This window comes from Physella acuta, unplaced genomic scaffold (genome assembly GCF_028476545.2).
Source record: "Physella acuta isolate Inbredline_101_S28 unplaced genomic scaffold, ASM2847654v3 ptg000001l, whole genome shotgun sequence".
Lineage (NCBI taxonomy): Eukaryota > Metazoa > Mollusca > Gastropoda > Physidae > Physella > Physella acuta.
The window spans coordinates 39941-49475 of NW_026731521.1; the positions used below are offsets into that span (position 1 = coordinate 39941).

Sequence of the window (9535 nt, forward strand, 5' to 3'; positions counted from 1 at the left end):
GCTGGACTGCTAAAATGGGTCTCGAGTTCGAATCCGGGTTCAAGTCTGTCGCTCGCCCACCCAGATCACAACCAAACTCACGTTAAGGAAAGTAAAGGCGGCTGGACATAGTGCTGACCACACTATCCCTTCATATGCCGAGGTCACAGAAACAGGTGAACTCTACTTCCTTTGCCCCGTAGAACAACGGGTTTGGAAGAGGAATTTTACTTCACTTTTATATTAGATAATAAACATTGTGTTAAATTTATTTGTACGTAACACGTAACAACTTTGTAGATAAAAAAAAGTATAAAGATCCTCTTTAGACCTAGCGATTCTGCCTTGAAACAGTATACTACACTTTTAAAACGCTTACACTGTGGGCACCTCCTTAATTTAGTACCAGATTTTAATTATAAGATTCTTAAACTTTAACCATATGTAACCCTTTTCATCGAGCTTTGTATTAAATCCAACGACAAAATTATCTATTTGAAGATTAGATGTTTCCGTAACTTTAAAATTAATTAGGCACCATATTGTTCTAGGCTCCTGCCGCTAGGATTCCATCGACGTATTATATATATATATATATATATATATATATATATATATATATATATATATATATAAATATATATATAAATATATAAATATATAAATATATAAATATATAATATATAAATATATAAATATATAAATATATAAATATATAAATATAAATAAATAAATATATATATATATATATATATATATATATATATATATATATATATATATATATATATATATATATATATATAATTCTCTTCTTGGAGACGCTAGAAAACAAGCTGTAAGCGCGCCTAGCAGTCCCCTCTCTTCCTCTCTAGACAAATCTCTATTCCCCCCCCCCCCCCCATGGTCTGGTGAGCTGTGGTTCACGCTAAATGTTTACAAGCGTAGAGACGGTTTTAGTGACGGCAATTAGGGGCAGATAATTTAGTTTGAAACGATTTTAAACTTAGGGGAGGTAACTTAGAGGAGGCTGCTTTCACGAGGGGGGGGGGGGGGGTTGGGGGGGGGGGGGAAGGAGGGTTTTAGTGTTTTAAAGCAAATATATTTTCAGTGGCAGCATTAGTACTGTCGAATTCACAAATTATGAATTACTGAAAAGTAGAAAAAAACAACAACTAAATAGCGGCGTATGATACGCCGCGGGTCGGCTCGTTCCATATATTCTACAAGAATTTCAACAACTAGATTTTAAAAATATAACATCGCAATAATTAACTAAAACATTCTACACACTTTTAATACACTTTAGTCGCTGTAACGATAGCGTAGTTGGGCAGGAAAGCTCGTGGAAACATAACTACTCCGAGCGGGTTAGAAGACCAGCGTTCAAAAGGCTCACCCAAATGTTACACGCCAAGCGCTTGAGTGGAACCCCCAGGGAAAGCGGAAAAGAGGGCGCCCAAGACAGACCTGGAGGCGGAGTCTTCTTGAAGAACTGAAGCCAACAGGGATGTCTTGGGAGATGACAAAATTTATAGCCGGGGATTGGAAGAAATGGAAGGAAATGGTGGAGGCCCTATGTTCCATAAGGAGCAAAAAGGACTAAGTCAAGCAACCGCCCAAGGTAGGCATTTAGTTGGGAATATCGAGGATAGTGCAAAATAGTCGTCCAAATATGGGCTACATCTGGGGTCAGGTTTAGTACATGACACAGCACAGAGGACTCTGGAGATCTTATGTTGGCGGCCCATACCCCAGCAGGACAGAGGACTCTGGAGATATTTGGTTGGCGGCCCATACCCCAGCAGGACAGAAGACTCTGGAGATATTTGGCTGCATGCCCATACCCTAACAAAAGTGATGGGCATTGAAGGAATGAATGAAACAGTGATTAACCTGAAGATTTGACTAAGACATAAGTATTTAATAATGCTATAAAAAATTAACCAAATATTGTACCATGTTACATAATTAAACAATTTAAAAAAAATCTATAATTCTTTTTAATACAATTTAGTTTTACAATTTTTAAAAACAAAAATTAGAATATTCTGCTGCTTAATACCTGCTTTAGTAATATCATTGATTTAGTACAATACTTTAACCATGGGATTTTTATAAGTTTTAAAAGGCAAAACGACCCCTAAAAAACACATTGCTTCTTGTTTAGTAGAAAAGAGCACAACAAATATTTCCAATGTCACCAAACTGTTCGGCAAACGTTTGATCTTTGATGCAAATCTGGATAGAGTCTCCCATTGTAAAGTCTCGACCAAGTTGGACATCTAAGTAAGCTTGACCAGCAGCTGTAGGACCACGAACGAAAGAAACATTTTCTAATTCCTTAGGAGGAACTAAGTGAAGTCGATAGTCGCTTCTACAAAATTTAACAACACTACTCCATTGAGCGTAGTCTGTTAAATTCAGTCCATGTTGTTTTTCAGCATCCATAAAGTCTCGTCTCACTTTATAAACTAAAACAGCATAACTGTCTCCACGCCCAGCACTTCCCCATCTCTTGGCATCCTCCAGATCTTCAGACAAGTAGAAGCCATCCAAGCTGGACAAATCTTGGTACTCCGATCCTCTGCCCAATCGAATTCCTTTTCTGATCAAGTTCCGACAACTCTGGTAAGTGGTGCCATGATAAAGGTGAACAAAATCCTCACAGTCAACAAATGAAGGAAGAACTTTTTCCTTCTCAGCCTCGTCACTTGTCAAATTAATCATCTTCACCAGCTTACATACGTTATCATCTTCATCATAGTCACAATACTGCTCAAACCATTCATTGACTTTCTCAGATTGGAAAACGAATTTAGGAGCATTTATCAGCAGATACATATAGTAAAATGAGTAGTCCAAGTACCTGTACGCCCAAAACAGGGGTGACTGCAAATATATCGTGTCCTTATCTATCAAGCTGACTATATATTCAGCCTTTTCTTCTGTATATCCTAAATTAGTTAAAACTGTTACCACTGTTTCCTGCTCATTAAAATCGAACTCGTAATGGTAGTTCTCAAAATACTTTTGAATCCAGCGTTCATAGCAAAAATGGTACTGAAACGGAGCATCTATTTGTTTGTAAGAGTCTCGTATTTTTGGAGATATTCCTAGATAATCACACATCACATGAATGGTGTTCTCAAATGAAATGTAATTATCACAGAATTCTTTAACAGACTCATGTAGGTCGAGTGATGGGTATTTCACTTGTGGCAAAATGTCCAGTTTGGGTTCTAGTAGTAGTTCGTCAAAGACCATATTTAGTTCTTTAGAAAACCCATACGGGTCTTGTTTCCCTTGATGAATAGACTGAAATATCAAATAATACCATCAATCATGTTTTACAAGGTAAAGATTACAAGAAATTTTTTAAATTTAAAGAAATTTCGCCAACTACAAGATAACGACGGGACGGTGTGGTCGGTTGGTAGATTGTATGTCTGCTAACCCTAAAGTCTCGAGTTCCACGGGTGTCAGTTCGTGATGTTTTGGAGTCTACCCAATAGGGCTGGTAAGTAGGTCACAAACCAGTTCTACGGCTCAATAAAACCTGCATGAGCCATAGGACTGGTTGGTGACCTACTTACCAGCCCTATTCTCTAAATGACTCACTTTAAGAGGTGTCAAGTCGGCTGGTTAAACTCCGGAAAAAGCTACAAGTTCATATGCCGAGGTCACTGATACAGGTGAACTCTACTTCACCTGCCCCGCGGACCGCAAGGGTTGAAAGGTTTTACTTTTGATATTTCACACGGCCCAGTAAAGTTAGTCTCACCTTGTTTAAGCAGTACAGAAGTAAAGTGAGTTTTTCTTTCAACGCGTTGATTCTGTTCACAGCTTCGTGGTGTGGGGGGAGTTGGTACAGCAACACATTCCAGTTTTTTAATTGCTCTGTAACATATTCTTGATCGAGCTTTATGGACAGAATAAAACGTAAAGCAACTTAATGTCCAGGTAAAAACGTTAAAGTTAATGTACAGAAGGATTTTACATTTTTAAACTTCCTTACTAAGAAATAAACATATTAAAAATATGTTTAAAAAAGTAGACTTCTCACAATGAAATAATTATTATAAATGCCACGATTATGGTATACAATCTGATAAAAGTAAATATGTAATTTCTAATGCAGATTTAGCATTAAAAGGTTACCCAAGTCGTCTCCAATTTATGAAGTTTAGGTTGTAAACACTTTTCTTCATTCCTATTAAAAAAGAATGTTAAATCTACTTGTCAATGGTTGAGGTTTAGAGTAAGAAAGACAGCTATAAAAAAAAAATCATTAAGAATCGCCTTGATATAAAACTTCTGCCAGATTTACAGATTATTTTAAAAACAATTTAGCTTAATTGCTTTTTCCAAAGCAAAGATGTGTAAAGATACATTAACTGCATATAACATTTTATATAAGGCATTTTGATAATATTCCCTTATATTTCCGTTAACCGTGTATAGTCCTAAATTTGCGGCCGTTAGGCACCCGAACTATGCATGTGGCCTTTGTTTCAGCGTAAAAACGAAGATCTCGATGGCAACGAGATTTGTAGGCCTACATCTACGTGAGAAATCGGCTTAGGTATCGGTTTGTCAGAGGCGTAGCGAGGGGGGGGGGGAGGGTATGCGGATCGCACCGGGTAACACCTTTTAGGGGGGGGGGGGGGGTGACACCAAGGCAAAAAATAGCAAAATAAAAAAAATGATAATTTCACTTCGTTAAATGATTAATTAAAGTGAATTAAATAGTCTTTAAAGAGCAGAGTGGACAAATCCCGACACGGTTGGAGAGGGGGGGGGGGGGGGTTTACACCATGACGTAAATCTGCTAATGATAAAAAAAACAGGCAACATCCAGCTGAATTTATAACCAATATAGGTAAAAAGCGTAAGTATTATGATTATGTGAGCATTCAACGTTGCAATACATGTGCCTGAGAAAAACGGTTTGACTGAGAATCGTATTAACCTATATGTTAATCCATGGATGGGATTGGGGGTAAAAAAATTAAATACATCCAGCAGAAAAAAAAATTGAATACATATACACATGCGTATACACATACTTACAAGCGCATATGGAATATTATATATATATATATATATATATATATATATATATATATATATATATATTTTCTTACGGGGGGGGGGGGGGGGACACCATTAGGTGCCGCACCAGGTGACATCCGACCTCGCTACGCCACTGGGTTTGATTGCTGTATTGGTCGCTTCTGTCTTTCTGTTCTCATAGGCTTATCTTCCAGCACACTGAACTCATACTTCACCGTCCAGTAACCGGCTCAACAGTATGAAGCTAATAACTAAAAAAAACTACGTCACTCTCGTCAAATTTATGATTATTGAAAGATGTAGAAGTGCATTATGAATAAAATAACACTCCCCATTGAACGATATTTGAAAAACCCTGGCCTAGCTCAAATGATATTTGGTACGTCAAATCAGATTCTAGCGCGGTGAAAATTGTCGTAGGCGTTACAGCAGTTTAGCAGATGGTTACCTAACAAGCGATATCTGGAGAGAAGCGAGACCACCACGTGAACAACGCGTTTCTCGCATCTTAGGAACGCCACAATAGGCTTGTTGTTAGGTACGTCTGACGATAATTATTAATATGGCTTGATTATAGACCTACTTCGGGGGGGGGGGGGGGTTAGAGATATAGGCGCGCTGAGATACTATGCAATCAACAGGACTCTTTCTTTACACTCCACTTAAATCAATTAGTTTTTAGGTTGGAAAAGACGCTCATTTAGAATTAATAGCTTTAATATTTGAAAAGTAAAAAAAAAAAAAATGGCGTATGATGTTTTAAAAAGCGGTTCACAAATCACTTACAAATAAATTTTTAAAAGTACAATTCGCAAGAGATTCGAACACACACCGCATATCAAACTGCCAGAGCGTAACCACTCGACCACCGGAATCAGTTCAGATTTATGTAAAATGTAGAAATGGTTTTTTTGGGACATTAATTAGGCCTACTGATGTTATCCTTTTATTTTCTCCGTATAGCATGTAAAGGCATTGCACTACGTCCAAGCCTGTCATATTATACATAAAACACGCAATTTTGTTTTCTTCATAAAACAAATAACCTTAAAAGACGTCACTAATTTCTCAAACAAAGAAAGCCTGCAAGGACATTACATAATCACTAAAGCTATTACTCATTTTCCAGATCCCCAAGCCTCAAAATACACACATTTTCACTTATCTAATAATTTTATTTCCTTTTAAAACCAGTTAGATTATTTTTTTAGCATTTTCTTTGTTATTGCCGGAATTTTTTCGGTCATATTTAATCGGCGAATAGTTCTAGACTATCGGAACAATATTAAAATTTATTATTTCTAAACCGTCATATCGAAAAGAAAAAACTATTGATTAGCCTACTTACATTTTAGATTCGGCCATGGAAAAAAATCGCTCACTGCTCACAAAAAAAGGCCTGTAGCTGACTATCAAACGATGAGGTTGCACCACACTGTGAAACAGCGCTTGTTTTTGCGATTTAAAATCTTTATATAGCGCGCATGCGCAGATTTACTAGTTACAGCCCTTCCGTTGCTTGCTTTTGTTTCTAAACATCTAAATGGGCTTAACCTTTAAAGAATGTGCGAGGCATTATTAAATTTAAACTACGATCAAAGTCAATCGTCCCCTGCTCCACACTCCACAATCGACTGCACAGCGGGGACGGTGTGGTTGGGCCGGAGAGCGTGTGATTGCTTAATCCCAACATCCCGAGTTCAAACCAGTGTTTTTTTCTCCGGGGAAGGGGGGGGGGACGGGGGGACGAGGGGGGGGGGGGGGGCAGAGTTTCTTCCAGGCATCTCTTCGGGGGGCGGTGCCCCCCCAAACGAATTGGAATTTATTTAGAAAATATGTACTTTTGACAGTGTCCGCCCCCCGGAAATTGTTGTCCGCCCCCCCCCCCCGAAATTTTCAAGTGCACCCCCGGAGAAAAAAGTCTGGAAGAAACACTGGGGGGATTGAAATTTCCGGGGGGAAGCAGGCGGACACTGTTAAAAGCATATATTTTCTATATAAATTCCATTTCGTTCGGGGTTAGGGGGGGGGGGGGGGGGGCGGTACCGCTAGACTCACATCGGAGTGGCGTGGAGAAAATATTTTGGCCTGCTTAACCAGTGCAGCCTTACCCCCCCCCCCCCCCCTCGAAATTTTAAGTGCCCCACCTACCCTTGCACCACCTCTGGAAGTTTCAAGTTTCATGGGAAAATAGTCTGAAAAAAAAAGCGATTTAAAGGCCTGTTACATTTTTTCTAACCGGTTTGGTGCCTTCTCTCCATACCCCCCCCCCCCCACGAACCTCCACCGCATCTTTCTCTACCCGTATAATATACACATCTATAAATCTGAACTTTTCCAATGATTCCACGATAGAAGGTTTTCTGGGGCGTTTCTGCCAATTTCATCATTTCGAAGAAATCAACTTTTAATATGCCAGGTTGATCCAGTAATCTCTCGAGAGAGACTAAATACTAATTTAAATTATTTTCCTGTTTCATCTCTATAAAAAGTAGCTCAAATGCATGCACAAATAACTTAGTGTTAAAAATTGAAAATTTAATTAGGCCTCCTATAGTTTACCACAACATAAAATACTAACGGGATTCAGCAACACAGCAATTTTCAATAAAAAAAACTTTGATCAATTTGAAAATACATGCACGTCTTTACTAAACTATTATTTTTTAGTGTTTAATTTAATTGAAATAACGTGGTTCTATTTAAATAAGATAAATATTTTATAAGATTAAAAATAAATAAATTTGGTTTAAATAAAGCCACTCTGGCAAATTAAAAGTCCCATGATTTCAAAGCCAGTTTTTTTTTTTTTTTAGTTGCGTTGAATAAAGCAATGAGTGGTAACCTAGGGCTTAGCATATGCGCTGTTTTATGTGCTACTCTACTTTAGATCCGGAGAGTTGAAAAAAAAGTTTGTGGAGCCTTCTAGCTGCAAATCTAGCTACAAACGATATCTAAAATCAAAATGACTGCTCTGGTAAATTAATTTTATTAAGTCTACTTTTAAATTGGCCTTTGCTAGGCCTAATTAATATAGTTTTGGTAGATTAAAGTAATTAAAGTAAAGCATAGGCCTAAATTCTAAATTCTATTTCTAAACGAAGTGTCTATTCACAGCCGGCTGTGAATAGCCGTATTGGGGCTATTCACAGTCGTGACCGTTTTTGATAGATTTAATGTTAAAAATATCCAATTAGGCATGAAGATGTGTGGTCGAGTGGTCATAGGGAGAGGCTGTCATGCCAGAAGGTGGGGGGTTCAAATCCATCAGATTCCAATTGGTCTGACGCTTAATGTATGCCTCATATTATTATTATCAAAATATTTTTTTACAATTAGGTCTAGATTCTACTTGAGTTACTCATGGGAGGGTTATTTTTGTTAATTTTTTTTTCGTTTCTGACGTAATTGTTGGCATATCAGCAAAAAAAAAGACCTGTCCCGTAGATTCTTGCTAAGAGAAAAAACAAAAGTGTGATGGAAACTGTGATGGAAAATAGCTGATGAAAAAGGACATCCTATTTCACCTGATATTTATTCTAGATCTATGTGATTATGTGAATTTTTAATGGTAATTGATAGTTGAATAGCAATGTGAACAACCAAATAAACTGATGATTAATTAGTATTATTCATTTAAAAATTACTAGATCTATTATTCTAGTGTATAGATTTAAAGTGTAAAATTGATCATCTAATCATCCTTGACCTACGTAGCCTGTAGCAGATATGTATGATATGAGCCTAAATAAAAGTTAAACTAAACTTTAATGGTAATAACTTTTTTATAAAGATATAACAAAATAAAAATAGCACTGCTCTCTTAATCTATACCTCATTCCGATGATTCCCCAGTCACAATAAATGCTTATATTATTTTAAGATATTATTCAGTTTAGTATGAAATGACAGCCGACTGTGAATAGCCGTATTGGGGCTATTCACAGTCGGCTGGGAATAGCCCCAATACGGCTATTCCCAACCGGCTGGGAATATCCATGGCCATTTCTAAATGTATTTTAAAAATCTGGATTTTTAGTAGGCCTATATTATTACTAATTAGGCATAGGCCTACATATTATTTATAGAGACTCTAGCTAGGCCCTATGCCTATAGAGACCAGAGGCGTAGCGACCCCTCCCTGCGCCCGGGGCAAACTTTCAGTTTGGCGCCCCCCCCCCATATAGGCCCTATATATATATATATATATATATATATATATATATATATATATATATATATATATATATATATATATATATATATATTTATATTTATATATATATATATAATGTGTGTGTATTTTTGTTTGTGTATCTTTGTGTGTGTATGTTTGTGTGTGTGTATGTGCGGCAGTCTGAAAAAAAAATAATTACGCTGTATGATTTTCGTTCCCTAAAACTTTACTCGACTTTACTTGGAACAGTCTCTGTTATGATATAGTACATATTTGGATTATAAGTTTGTTAGATTAAGGTCA

General features: G+C 37.1%; 1 long non-coding RNA gene across 1 annotated transcript; it reads right to left on the reverse strand.

The window, feature by feature from the left end:
- Positions 1-3815: 3815 nt before the first annotated feature.
- LOC131938575 (uncharacterized) lies at positions 3816-6469 on the reverse strand. Its single transcript, XR_009386365.1, has 3 exons — positions 6404-6469; positions 4141-4192; positions 3816-3901 (listed from the first exon to the last, which is right to left on the reverse strand). It is a non-coding gene; the product is annotated as an uncharacterized LOC131938575 (long non-coding RNA).
- Positions 6470-9535: the final 3066 nt, after the last annotated feature.